General features: G+C 47.7%; 1 protein-coding gene across 2 annotated transcripts in view; it reads right to left on the bottom strand.

Moving 5' to 3' along the window:
* The window catches only part of TRPC4 (transient receptor potential cation channel subfamily C member 4), a 69,493-nt gene that overhangs the window by 17,202 nt on the left and 37,162 nt on the right, over positions 1 to 15,129 (bottom strand). The gene's annotated exons all lie outside the window — the stretch shown is intronic.

Here is a 15,129-nt window from a genome sequence, read left to right as displayed (position 1 = left end):
ACTTACTGCACAAATACCTGCAATTTCCTCTGCAACATACAATAGCAGCCACTGATAAAGAAGCAGCAGAGAAACCATAGTTGGTGTCTTTTGTCCTGCCTAATTCCTGCCCCCACTTCATAGACATAGAACAGGCATATCCACAATTAGCATATAATGTGAACAGAACAGGAATCATGAAGGTTATGACTAGCCACAGCTGAAAAGACTAGATGGACCACCATTTCTGATGTTCAGGAGTGCTGATGCTGCGAAAGCACAAGGAAACTCTAATATTGTGACTAGCTTAAAGTGTTTCTCTTGAGGATATACAGGACGATCTATTTCCAGTCTGTGTCATTTTACACTAATTAACAACAACAACAAAAGTATGAAAATTTGAATTTAAATACATATTTTAAAATGTCTTTTATTTATTTTTAATTTCAAAAAATAAGGGTTTTGATGCCTTCTAAGTCAAGAATTATGTTGCAATAGTCAGAAAATTTGATTTGCATATTAGTTTGGAAGGGACGAATCAGGCCAGCTCATACTGGAATTTGTAAAAATTAAATCCAAAAATCTCTAGATTCTCTTTAGAAGATAATCATAGGAACACAGGAATCATAGGAACATGGGCAACTGCCTTATAGTGAGTCAAACCACTGGTCCGTTTAGCTCAGTTCTTCATTGTCTACGCAGGCAGCAACATTCCAGGATTTCAGGCAGAGAATATCTCCCAGAGTTTAGGGCAGGGGACAGCAAACTTTTTTCAGCAGGGGGCCGGTCCACTGTCCCTCAGACCTTGTGGGCGGGGGGCAGATTCTATATTTGGGGTGTGTGTGTGAATGAACGAATTCCTATGCCCCACAAATAACCCAGAGATGCATTTTAAATACAGTGGTGCCCCGCAAGACGAATGCCTCGCAAGACAAAAAACTCGCTAGACGAAAGGTTTTTTCGTTCGCGATTTGCCTCGCAAGACGAATTCCCCTATGGGCTTGCTTCGCAAGACGAAAACGTCTTGTGACTTTGTTAAACCGTTTAAACCATGCTTCGCAAGACGAAAAATTCGCTAGACGGCAAAAATTGCGGAACGAATTAATTTCGTCTTGCGGGGCACCACTGTAAAAGGACACTTTCTACTCATGTAAAAACACGCTGATTCCCGGACCGTCCACGGACCGGATTTAGAAGGCGATTGGGCTGGATCTGGCCTTAGTTTGCCTACCCATGGTTTAGGACAATGAAGCAAGCCCAGAGAAGGCTTGAATGGAAGTGGAAGGAAACGCCAAACAAATGGAACCAAATGCTAGTAAGTGCTCATTTTCATGTTGATTTGGTAGAGTTGAAAGCAGTGGAGAAAGCGTATTTTTCTGCTTTCATTGCATCTCCACTATTCCATCCATCTGCCTCTCTCCACATGAACCCTGCATTCATCATCTGAGGCCCTTCTCTGGGTGCCCCTCTGAAGGGAGGTTGGGAGAGCGATGACGTGATAACAGGCCTTTTTCAGTAGTGGTTCCCCATTGTGGAATGCTCAGCTGGCAACACCATTGCGTTTTTAGCTGCCAGGCAAAACCATTTTTATTCTCCCAGGCCTTTGGCCCTAAAGGATAATTTGGTATGTCTGCGGCACCTTTTTGTGCTAATCGTTTTAGTGTGGTGGGTTGGATCAGTCGCAGTAGCATGTTATTTCTATTCTTACTTTTTAAGTCACTTTGAGACACTCTAGTGAAGAAGTACCAAATAACTGTAATAAATAAATAAATGGCAGCTCCAGTCATTGCACACAGTCAAAGCATGGCCAACAGAAGGAAACCATTAGCGTAATACTTAAGGCACTTTTCAGACTATTAAAACATGATGGATGGTTGAATTTAATTTAATCTACCGGATACTAATGTATTTTTAGAAACTCAATTATCTCTTCTAATTAAACATGTCAGTTGGTAGTTATTTAAATCCTACCAATTTATAATACATGCTTCAATGTGCTAGAATATAAAATATATAGAAAGCACGGAGTAGGTCCCAGAATGCAATTACCTTACCCCTAAGAGTTTTATCAGCATGGAATTATCATGGAATTATCATCCATACAATTGTTATTGGGTAACAATAAAATAAAATAAGTAAATAAACTAGATTTTTTGGGCAAATCTGAAACCCCTACCTTATGCTTGAGGGGTTTATTTTCTTTTCATGCTGATAGGAATAAGAGAAACTGAGACTCCAAAGTGTTGCAGGACAATAGCAGACGTTGTGATGGTGCTTATCTGAACACATGGTTTAAATATATATTTGGGCATATGGATTGCTTATATTAATCTGTATATTTAAATAAGAATTGATGGAATATTATTATTGTGGCTGGGGAAACCCAGCCAGATGGGCGGAGTAAAAATAATAAATTATTTTAAAAAATAAATATGATGTCAGTTGAAAAGGCTGTTATCTCACCTACCTTTTTTCTTTTTGTATTTGCAAATAAACAGATCTATTTAAAAAGAAGTAAAAAATAATGATTTATGCAAAGTACTGTTTTCACTGCCCTGGAGAGTGGAGGGCTGGAAACCCTGGTTGTGTGTGTCTTGTCTTTACATGTGTTTATTTGTGAGAATGCATGTTTGAGAATGTGCGTTTGTGAGAGAGGCAGAGTGCGCCTTCATACCTGGTGACTGTGTGCATTGTGTATGTGTGGTGAATATGCATATATGCGGTATGTGGTGTGTGTGTGAGAGAGAGAGAGAGAGAGAGAGAGAGAGAGAGAGAGAGAGAGTTCACACACATACAAAATTAGCCATTCTCAGTGCTGGCATGTGGCCCTTAAGGAGGTGGGCCGACCATCAATATGACCCTCAAACCAAAAAATGTTTAGCCACTCCTGCTCTACAGTATGAACCTGGCTGATTTTGGAGATCATCTGAGGAGGCCTTCTGACTATCTTGCTGATAACCGAGGCTTGATTTGTGAGAACATGTGATAGCACCTCCTCTCTTGCTGTACTTAGGCTCGGAATGCCATAAAGCAAGGAAGTCTTGATGTCCTCCTTTTTATTTACGGACATGGTTTGTTTGTTTTTTACTTACAAACTTTATACTGAAACATTTAAAAACAAATTACCAAACACAAAACCATTGTCTTTCAGCACAGATACATGTACAGATATTAAGTCTTGTATATAGTCATCCACGTGACATCTAAGCTTGTAAAATCGTGTAAATTAGAGTATACTTCAATCTAAAGCATTAAGATAATTTATCTACTGGCTGCTGCGACTGAGACCAAAGGGAGGTTACTGTACTGTTAATAAACAATAATACATTGAAAATCAACCTCTTATCACTCTCCAAAGGTGAGTTAAGTGTTCCATATGTGCTATATTACACACATATCGGGTCCAAGTTTCTGTGATGGGAGGGGGTGTTTATTACAATTGGAAGCAAATATTTGCCTCTTTATGTTTAACATTTGGGTTGATATCATTTCCCATTGACAGCAGGGCTAACATGGGATCGCGTACAAGATGTTGCCCTATAATGGTGGGTGATTGTGGGGGGGAAATGGGTGCAGAAATCTTTAAGAGACACTCCCCCCACATGTGGAGAAATGTGCCTTTAAGCTTATATCCTCTCCAGCATAAAGGTGAGAGAGTACCGTATTTTTCTGTATATAAGACACCTCCATGTATAAAACATCCCCTATTTTGAGGGACCCAGATTTAAGAAAATGGGGGGAGACATTATCCGTGTATAAGATGCCCCCTAATTTTTGACATTATTTTTTAGGTAAACAACCTAGTCTTATACAAGGAAAAATGTGGTAGTTGACTTCTTAAAAAGCAGAGGGGCATCCAGGGGCATCTTATAATGACTTCCTACAGTTTAGCCAAAATGGTATGCAGTGTTGGTTTAGATCATATAGAATCCCATTTGTGTTCATCAATTTGTTGGCCTAAATCTGCTTTCCACAACTCTTTTAAGATTCTGCCCATTGCCCATTTGTAGGTTCAATAGTGTCTTATAAAGCAGAGAAGATTAATCTTTAAACTCCATATTAGATCAAATTCCCAAAGCGTCAAACATTACTTTATTTATTAGGATCTTATGCATATCTATGACTAATTATTTTTTTCTTGTATTTTTGAATGTTTCAGTTATTTTACTGAATATTGTTAATTGTGGTGTTATCCTGTTGTAAATGATCCGGAGTACCTGACACTGAGGCAGAAAAGTAAAACAGAAGGCCTTTAGATTAAATAAATAGTATATGAAGATGCTGGGGAATATTGTACTCTGATTTTGAGTTTGATGTGACCAAGATACTGATAATTCTAGCTCTCATTTCCATGGTATTCCAGGGAGACTGATGAGATTAGAGCTGTATAAAAATAGAGTTTGTGGTCAGAAATGACTGGGTAGGGGCAAGCAAACTGGAGCTCTGTACAGAACGGGCAGGTGTTTAAGACTATGCATTCGCCTCAGATAATGTGGCTAAGATGAAAATACTTGCCCTGGAGATATTCCGAATACCTCAGAATGCAGGGTGGCTGTGATCCAAGGAAATCCAAGAAACAGGCCAAGGCTTCAGAATTGCTTGTTTTCTAGTATGATACGTTTTTGTAATCTCCCCAAAAGTCTCCATAAATGGAAACCATCAGGCAGTCAGGAGGGGAAAAGCAGAGGATGTGAGTGTAGGTTTGTGATTAATAGCTCTAGTTTCCAATCAGGGAATGTCTTTACTTGGGGTCTCATTTACCGTAATTTCCAGTCACATTGCTAGTTCTGCTTTGCCTCATGAGCATAGGCGCCGACTCCATGGGGCCTGAGGGGGCTCGAGCCCCCTCAAAAATTCGTTTGGGGGGGCTCAGCCCCCCCCCCAATAATCTCGGGCGGCGGTGGGCGCGTCCGCGGCTTTTATAGGGCGCCCGGCGCGCACCAGCTCGATAACGGGCACCGGCGCGGCGGGGGGCGCCGGGCCGGGGGAAGGGGGCGGCCGGCCTGTCTCCTTGGCAACCCCATTGAGCAGCGCCGGCTCCCCCGGGAGGGCCATCCCCCCGCGCCGCCGATCGCCAACACCGCCGACGCTATGGCTGCCCGAGCCCGAGCCCAAGCCCGTCAGTCAGGAAGGAAGGAAGGAAGGAGAAATGGGGAGGGAGACGAGGGAGGAAAATTGCGCGCAGGGTGAAGAAAGGAGAAGGGCGAACGAGACGAGCTTCCAACCCAAAAAAGGGCTGGAAGACTGGGAGGATGAAGGATCGGGAAAGAAAGCGACGCCTTCCCCGCCCGCGACGTCGCCCGCTTGTCATTGGCAGCGCAGCGGGCGCCCAGAGGGGCTGGGCACCGGCGCAGGGCCGCTCCGCAGCCGCGGAGGACAGCTGCGCGGCTAGCAAGGTGCGCCGCGTAGAGCGCGGCCCTTGTGTGGCCCGGTGGCCAGGCAAGCTCGGGCGGGGACCCCCATGCAAATCTAAGACGGGAGAAGAGGGCAGAGCAAAGGGGGTCCCTTCCCCAACCTCCGGCTCTGAGACTTCCCTGCGCCCCAGAAAAGCGAAAGGATTTTCTCTTCTTTTTTTTATAAATATTTTATTAAGTTTTCAAATACAAAGTTAGAAACATACACTGAAGAAAAAAGTAAAAGAACAAGAAAAAGAAAAAAAGAAAAAGAAGAAAAGAAAACCAACCATTCAACACATTTTTTATATAACTAACTGGACTTCCTCGCATCTCCCTTACCCTGCATTCTTTATAATAAAGATATCAGCAAATTATTACCTTGTTTCGTACCTTATTTTGTACTTTTCAAATACTATACCTCTAAATTTAACATACTTTTCATCAGTTACTTATATCTTAAATTAAACATAGTATTACCTTAGATTTTGACCTTTTCTTACTTAAAATATAATTTCCTGTTTCCCAAATCTAATTGCTGAAGCTATAGTGTCCGAATCGTGTAAATTTTTAACATTCATACAACTTATATTGTTTTTGTAAATAGTCCTTAAATTTTTTCCAGTCCTCTTCCGTTGTTTCTTCTCCCAAATCTTGGATTCTGCCCGTCATTTCAGCAAGTTCCATGTAGTCCATCAATTGCGTCTGCCACTCTTCCAGTGTGGGCAAATCTTGTGTCTTCCAATATTTTGCGATAAGTATTCTTGCTGCTGTAGTTGCATACATAAAGAAAGTTCTATCCTTCTTTAACACTTTCTGGCCAACAATGCCCAAGAGGAAGGCCTCTGGTTTCTTGGGAAAGGTATACTTAAATACCTTTTTTAACTCATTATAGATCATTTCCCAGAAGGCCTTCACTTTTGGACAAGTCCACCAGAGGTGAAAGAATGTCCCTTCAGCCTCCTTACATTTCCAACATTTATTATCAGACAGGTGATATATTTTTGCAAGCTTGACTGGGGTCATGTACCACCTATAAATCATTTTCATAATATTTTCCTTCAAGGCATTACATGCCGTGAATTTCATTCCGGTGGTCCATAACCTTTCCCAGTCCTCAAACATGATGTTATACCCAATATCCTGAGCCCATTTTATCATGGCTGATTTGACTGTCTCATCCTGAGTGATTTTCTCTTCAACCTGCCCTCCATCCTCTTGCAGAAAACTCTTTGCCTGCCCTGCCCGTATCTCGTTTTTGCTTTTTAATTCCACACACGCACCCTTCGGACTTCGTGGCAATCGGGCGCGCGGGTGCGTTTCCTAAGAGAGTGAGGACCCCTGCCTCCTCCCCACCTGCTCCCTCGCCAGCCAGCCAGCCGCGCGCCCTAGCCGGAGAGCCCCGGCCGTCCCCGTCGCGCAATCGGCTGGATCTCCCTTCAGCAGGCCGTGCTCACAACTCGGCCCAGGGACCCCCAGCAGCGGATCTCCGGCTCAGCTGAAGAATCCGGCAACAAGCCCCCTCCTCCCCAATCGCTCCGCCGAAATACGCTCCAGAACCCCCCAGATAGGCCGCCGGCCGCCAAGTCTAGTGGCGCCCTGAGCGAGGGTCTCTCCCCAACACTGCCACCTCAAACTGCGTTCTCCCGGCTACCCGAGCGAACCAGCGGCAGGACCCCGGTATGGGCCCCCCCAATATTTTTTATAAGTCGGCGCCCCTGCTCATGAGTCATGCCCACATCCAACTCTGTCCTAATTAGATCTGCACTATCTGTGTCATTAATGCGAATGAGTAGAGTGTGTGTGTGTGTGTGCGCGCGCGCGTGTGCTTTTGTACATGGTCCAGAACTGTAGTTTATAAATATAAACAACAAATTCAAAAATAAGCTGGGGACGTCTATCTGAAAGGCCTGGTTTAAGAATCACAATTCATTCTTAAACCATCTCTTGCTGAAATTAATTTAGGTACTGAATCAGGCCAAAGGAGGTGGGAATGAGGCTGACCAGTTAACTTGCCTCAGTGTTTTCTGCTTTTATATAATGTAATACATACTTAAAGATTCTACTTCTGATGTTCGAGCAAAACTAGGACCCTTGTTAAGTCGGGGGTTGACATAGCAGCCGGCACAGCGATTTCTCCAAGTAGCTCTTTATTGTGGTAAGCTGAAATAGAACTGGCTGAGAACAGCTCAGCCGGCCTGTATTTATAGGCAGCCGGCTGTCAACATTGTAACCACCACAGCCCAGAGTTCCCGCCTAAAATAACTGCCGCGGACCTGAGTGAAAACTATCTACAGACCTGAGTGAAAACTATATACAGTATCCCCCTGTTGGCCCAGGGGGAAACTACACTACATAACACCCCTCCCCACCGAGATAAGGCGTTAGTTACAATCGTAATGGTTTCCTTATATACAGCACTACGCGTAATGGTTCAATTAGGCACAAAAGCATATCGGTTACATTTCCCATACTTAGACCAACAGTGATACCTGTCCAACAACATAGTCCTTTAAATACGTTGGGCGCTTGGAAACTCTGCCAGACCGCCGGGGACTGGTAGCCAAGTCCGGAGGGCCACACAGTTCTCGCTGAGGCTGTGGTGCGACCCTAGGTGGCGTTGGAACCAACTCCCCTGGATCCGCTGCTGTGGGTGGAGCCTCCGCAAGTGGAGTGGTCTGAGTCTGTTCTGAAACGGCTTGGTTCGGCTCCACGCTGGCAGTTTGCGAGGAAGGTGTAGGTGGGGCCTCGCCATCTGTACGTGTCTCTTCTGGAGCCGCAAGCGCAGTTGGGGGCACCTCGGTAGTGTCCAAGTCCCCAACCCTGCGCCTAAGCTGGTCTATGTGCCGTCGCCACAAGCGTCCGTCTTCGAGTGCCACCTGGTACGAGCGAGGTCCAGTGACTCCCACTACTGTGGCTGGCACCCAAGGGATGTCCCCCACATAGTTCCGGGCAAAGACCTGGTTTCCTGGGACAAATGACCGTGGTGCATTGGCACAGCCTGGGGGTTCAGCCACGGCAAAGTCTGGGTGTAGCCGGTCGAGCGGTGACCTGAGGCGGCGGCCCATAAGCAGTTCAGCAGGACTCCTCCCTGTGGCCGCATGAGGGGTGATGTGTTGCACGAACAAGTATTCGGCGACCCGCTCATGCCAGTCTCCCCGGTCCAGGCGCGCCAGTGCCTCTTTTGTCGAGCGCACCATTCTTTCCGCTTGCCCGTTGCTGGATGGATGAAAGGGTGCCGTTAGGGCATGGCGGATGCCCAGTCCCAAAAGATACCGCTCAAACGTGCCTGACGTGAACTGCGGTCCGTTGTCAGAGACAAGGACATCAGGACACCCATGCGTTGCAAACAGGCCTCGCAGCACCCGGATGACAGCTTCGGTAGTGGTGGAGGGCATCAGGGCGACCTCCAGCCATTTGGAATAGGCGTCCACCACTACCATAAAGGTCCGGCCGTGAAAGGGACCAGCCAGATCGATGTGCACCCTCGACCAGGGTGTCTTTGGCGTCTCCCAGGTGTGTCCCTTAGCTGCCGGTGGTGCAGGCCTCGACTCCTGGCACGCTTGACAGGCGGACACCCAGGCAGTGATGGCATCGTCCATATTAGGCCACCAGACGTAACACCGAGCCAACGCCTTCATTTTGACAATTCCCGGGTGGCCAACGTGCAGAGCCTCCAGGACGCGCTGACGGAGTCCCTGGGGAATCACGACGCGGTCTCCCCACAGCAGGCAGCCGCGATGAGCTGAGAGTTCATGTTGTCTGGTTGCGAAGGGCTGGAACTCCGATGCAAAAGGCCCTTGTGGCCACCCCCTCCACACCCAGTTGAGCACCCGGCTGATGGTGCGATCCTGGGCAGATGCGGAGGCCACAGTGGCAGCCGATACAGGCGCTGCCGGAAGATCCTCAATCAGAAGGAGCGATGAAGCTGGAGCCGGGTCTTCCACAAATGCTGGAAGAGGGCAACGGCTGAGGGCGTCGGCATGGCCCATCGATTTTCCCGGGCGATGGATGAGCCGGTAGTGGTAGGCAGCCAGGAAAACAGTCCATCGCAGCATGCGTGGTGAGAGGACCGGTGGAGTTGGACGATCACCGGCGAGGAGGCCCAGGAGTGGCTTGTGGTCAGTGATGAGGTCAAAAGTCCTGCCATAGAGGTATTCATGGAACCTCTTCACTCCAGCCACAAGTGCCAATGCCTCCTTGTCGAGCTGGCTGTAATTCCGTTCCGTCGGAGATAGTGTCCTGGAAAAGTAGGCGAGCGGTGCTTCTCTCCCATCTGGAAAACGGTGACTAAGGACAGCACCGATGCCAAAAGGTGAGGCGTCGCAGGCAAGGACCAGCGGCCTGGATTCACTGTACTGTACCAGCACACTGTCTGAAGAAAGGAGAGCCTTGACCGCGTTGAAGGCCGCCGTCTCCCGATGACCCCAGGCCCAAGGCGTCTTAGTGCTAAGGAGTCGGTGAAGAGGCTCAGCCACTGTGGCTTTGTGGGGCAGGAACATGTTATAAAAGTTCAGCAGCCCCAGGAATGCCTGCAACTCCGTTTTGTTCTTTGGGGTGGGGGCCTGCTGGATAGCGCGGATCTTGGATGTGGTTGGATGAAGACCGGAGGCATCGATAAGATAGCCCAGGAACTCTACCTGTGGAACGGCGATCTGGCACTTCTCCCTCTTTACCTTGAGCCCGGCCTCCTGGAACCTGGTCAGCACGGCACGGAGGCGCTCGAACAGCTGCTGGTGTGAGTCTGCAGACACCAAGACGTCATCAAAATATGGTACCACGCCCGGAAGCCCTTGCAGGAGACGCTCCATAAGGCTTTGGAAGATGCCAGGAGCCACACTCACCCCGAACTGCAACCGGCGGCAACGGAATGCCCCCCGGTGGGTGACGATCGTCTGGGCTTCAGCAGTGGCATCATCGACTGGCAGTTGTTGATAGGCTTGGGCAAGGTCCAGCTTAGCGAAGACCTTACCCTCACCCAGGGAATGCAGCAGGTGTTGGACAACAGGAACCGGATAAGCATGCTGCTGAAGTGCCTTGTTGATCGTGCACTTGTAGTCAGCGCAGATTCTCACCGACCCATCTGGCTTGACAGGCGTGACGATGGGGGTTTCCCACTTTGCGTGGTCAACCGGCTCCAAAACTCCTTGGGCGATCAGTTTGTCCAGTTGTTCGTCCACCTTAGCCTTGAGAGCAAAGGGAACCCGGCGTGGCTTTAGCTTGATGGGGGCGACTTGTGGATCAAGGCTAAAGGAGATGGGCGTACCTGTATATTGGCCCAAGGTGCCGTCAAAAACCTCGGCAAAGTCTTTGACCAGACCCTCAGTCTCTGCGTTAGAGATGCAGTTGATGCCGGTGACTTCCAGGCCGAGGGCATCAAACCAGTCTAGCCCTAGAAGGCTTGGCCGCTGACCTTCGACCACCACCAACCGGAGCAGGCCCGAAAAATCCTTGAAGGCGATCCGGAACCGGCCAACGCCTACCACGGGAATGTCGTTTCCCTGGTAGTCTCTCAGGTGTACGCGGTGAGAGTCGAGTTGCCTTTTGGACACTCTGGGTACCAGTCTTTTGATGGTGCTCCATGACACGATGGACAGGGCAGACCCGGTGTCGATCTCCATGTCACATGGAGCTCCTTCAATGAGCACCGTGACGTTCAGCTTGCGTCGCGCAGTCGAGTCGGTTTGGCCAATCGTGGTTCCAGACGGGCAGCGGCAGTTGGTGAGAGCGAAACAACTTTCCTTGGCAGACTGGAGTGAAGACTTGGACTTGCGAGTCGATGAAGGGGGGGTGTCAGACGGAGCCGATCGGCAGACCTTAGCGATGTGGCCCCTTCTGGAACACTTCCTACAGATGGCGTCTCTGAATCGACACTTGGCACGGGAATGGTTGCCTCCGCAGCCAGCACATTCCGGTTGGCCCTTGGACTTCTGTTGGAACTTCCTGCGCTCCCGCTTTGTCTGGTGCACATCATCGTCTTCACTGGAGGATGCCTCCTCACTGCTGGCCTCTTCATGATGCACCGGAACTGGCTCCCTAGCAAGACGCGGGCTGCTGGACTTGCGGATCTCCTGGGCGGAGCGTTCAGCAGCTTCTGAGGCCACAGCCTCCTCAATGGCTTTCTGTAGCGTGAGGTCTGGCTTGGCTAGGAGGCGCCGTTGCAGATGGATGTCCCGGACCCCGCAGACGATTCGATCCATCAGGGCATCGTCTAAGTCTCGGAACTCACAGTGCATTGCAGCCTGTCGCAGGGCGGTGGTGTAGTTGTTGATTGACTCCCCCTCTGCCTGGTTCCGGTGGTAGAACGCATGGCGGGCAGCAATCTTGGACGGCTTTGGTGCGTAGTGGTTGCGGAGCTTCTCTTGGATCGTGTCCCATGGTGTTGCCTGGACTGCTTCAGGCGCAACCAACGCTCGGGCCGTCTCAAACACTTCAGGCCCACAGAGGCTGAGGAATAGGCCCCGCTTCCGATCCTTTGATACTGCTGTCAGCTCGTTGGCTTGGAGGTAGCAGTCGAACCGAGCGAGGTAGGAGTCCCATGATTCAGAGGCTGGCGCAAACGGCGGTAGAGGCACAAGTGAAGCCATGATTCCGATGCCGGCGTGAAGGGCGATGGATGGAACACAGTGCTCTAGCCAGAACAGTCAGCTCTGAATGGGTTCTGCTGCCCAGTGATTTCGCTCAGTGATTTCGCTCTGTGATTCAGCTCAGTGATTCAGCTCAGTTCAGAGGCTGGCCGCATCTGGCTGTGCTCTGATGTCCATCCATCCCATCCTCGTCGCCAGTGTTAAGTCGTGGGTTGACATAGCAGCCGGCACAGCGATTTCTCCAAGTAGCTCTTTATTGTGGTAAGCTGAAATAGAACTGGCTGAGAACAGCTCAGCCGGCCTGTATTTATAGGCAGCCGGCTGTCAACATTGTAACCACCACAGCCCAGAGTTCCCGCCTAAAATAACTGCCGCGGACCTGAGTGAAAACTATCTACAGACCTGAGTGAAAACTATATACAGTATCCCCCTGTTGGCCCAGGGGGAAACTACACTACATAACAACCCTGGTTTGAACAAATTAACACATGACCCTTATGTAATATTTTTTAAAAACTCCAACTTGTCATCATGTTCCGCAGTACTCGCGTTCAGTAGGGGGCCACACCAACTGCGGCATTAGGTATGGCCGGCTGGCCCAGGTGAGCTGTTTAATGGAGGGGAGGTACTGTGAAGCCCTACCCCCTCCATTAAACGTGGAGAGGTGGGACTCAAGAGGGAAAAGGAAGGGCTTGGAGCAAACTCGGGGGGGATAGGGGGTGGCTGGAGGCACTGGATGAAGAGGAGTGCGGGGGGAGCACACCGCCCCCGGCAGCGTGATCCCGGTGGGATGCTATTGAGGCTGCCCCCTGCCTGCACTGGGCGCCACATCCCCAGGACAGGCGCCGCCCCCCCCGCCCCCACCTGTTTTCTGCCCCCCGGTGCCAGAGCATGAAGCTCCGCCACTGACTGGAGGGTGGAGGAAGGGGTGGGGAAGGGTAAAGGAGTAGGTGATGGTGGCAAGCAGAGCGGCAGCACCTAGTTACAGTGGTACCTTGGGTTACAGACGCTTCAGGTTACATACACTTCAGGTTACAGACTCCAGTATCCCTGAAATAGTACCTCGGTTTAAGAACTTTGCTTCAGGATGAGAACAGAAATCTCACAGCGGCGGAGCAGTGGCAGCAGGAGGCCCCATTAGCTAAAGTGGTACCTCAGATTGAGAACCGTTTCAGGTTAATAACGGACCTCCAGAACAAATTAAGTTCTTAACCCAAGGTACCACTGTATTAATATTTTGTCAAATAACTTCCACCTCTAATCGCATTTTTAGCTTGGCTTAGTGTCAAATTCTGAGTAACTCAGCCACGCATAGGCTTCTGGCAAATGATAAAAAATGTGCTAATGCAGTCCTTGAGGTTAGCTATTTACAAGTATCTCCTTCTTTGCTGAATCCGTTTCTCTGGTAATTAAATATTATATCTCCTACACAGAATTATTTTCTCTTTAGGCTTTTGTTGAATAAAAAGAACACTGATCCACATTTCCAGCAAGTCAGCATTAAATTCACCGCTGTTAGCAGTGGGAAGGCCATTTAGACTCTGCTCAAGTTGCACAGATGCATGCCTGCTCTAGAAAGATGTGGATGGCAAGTGGATATTTCTTATGCACCTTTGGCTATGTGTTTTCCCAGTTCCTTGGGGTAAAGTCTGCAAGCTGCATAGAGCTCCCTCAATAATTGAGAAGCAGCTTGGCATGGGCAAGGCATTTCCAAGACCACAATGCAGCCAGCCTTCTAAAAAGGAAAAATAAAAGTTTAAAATAGAGAGGGGTAGGCAGGCAGCATTTGTGCTTATTTTATGCATTTTATATCTCTCACTATTTTTTTTGTCTAAGCCATGAACAATAAAATTGCATGAAATAACAAAAAGTTCAGCAATCAAATAAACTTATAATGAAAAAGTTGACCACAATCCTGGAAAAAGGTGGAAAACAAAACAACAAAAGCAACATTGATATATTACATTGAGTTTATTTGCTTATGTATTCAAATACGAAAGTACAGTATGAACTGTTTGCATAGTTTAAGTATAATAAGATGGTTGTAATGGATAAAAGAACGAATGCTTGAAGCAGTTATAAATGAAGAAGTTCCTCTTTTTTTGGTGTCTGTGCTGAAATTTGTAACTTGTATAGCTATGAAATGATACAACAAAAAGTAATTTGTGCACAATAGAAAGTAAAAGGTAAGGTAAAGGACCCCTGGACGGTTAAGTCCATATAGGTGAACATGTATGCATACTGCAACTGATCCTTCTTATCAGGGCTCCCAGAAGAAGTCTCCCAGTTGCTCAGGGCCTGGAGTAGCTAGCACAGTCAATCTTATTGCCACTGTGCTCTTTCAATTGAACAGAACATTGCCCTGGGATCAACAGGGCTTGATGCTCCACCGCTCTTCTAAAGTGGACTTGTGATCCAATCTGGATACACTTTAGTCAGAACGGGTGAGTCCATTTTGGAATCCAAGTTCTGCAGATCCCTCTTCCACAATTTCCCATCTCTATGCAAGTGGGGGGAGGGGATTAATGGATTGTCTTTGTTTTTGTTATGTATTTTGTTTTGTTTTTAATCTCATATTTTTCTGTTGTGATCTGCCCTGAGATCCATGGATGAAGGACAGTATACAAATTTAATAAATGAAATAAAATTCCAGCCCACTACCACGTAAGAACTGGATTTAAATGCCTTCCAAACAAGTTGTTACAAACTTGGCAACCACTAGAAAAGAGGAGTTCAGCTCAGTCTTCTCCCCAGGAACTGTTTCTTAACTGTTGCCCTCAATGACAGCTTTTCCTCAATTTGCATCTTGATTCTGCTCCTTAAATGGGAAACCTTTGTATTTATGGGGTTGCTGGATAATCCACATCAGTTGCACTCTAGGATGAAAACTCAATCCCTTGCTGTAAATGCAATATAAAATTTCTGGATTTTTATTAGCAATATGCTGTTTCCATGTCGACAGTCACTTTGAAAATTCATTGAGGACACTTTTCTATATTTATTGGAATATGAACCATCCTTACAAATTTTTCGCTAACTTGCCAACTTTTAACTCCTTCCTAATTGCCACATATGGTGAAACTGTTGGCTCTGACTCATTTGCTGCTGCTTTTTATCTACTGGTATATTGATTTTTCTTCCAGTAGGTGTTGTTAAAATCATAATTCTCT

The sequence above is a fragment of the Podarcis liolepis genome (genome assembly GCF_965112155.1).
Source record: "Podarcis liolepis genome assembly, chromosome: 17".
In the NCBI taxonomy this organism is placed as follows: Eukaryota; Metazoa; Chordata; class Lepidosauria; order Squamata; family Lacertidae; genus Podarcis; species Podarcis liolepis.
This window is presented reverse-complemented; position numbering and strand designations above follow the sequence as displayed.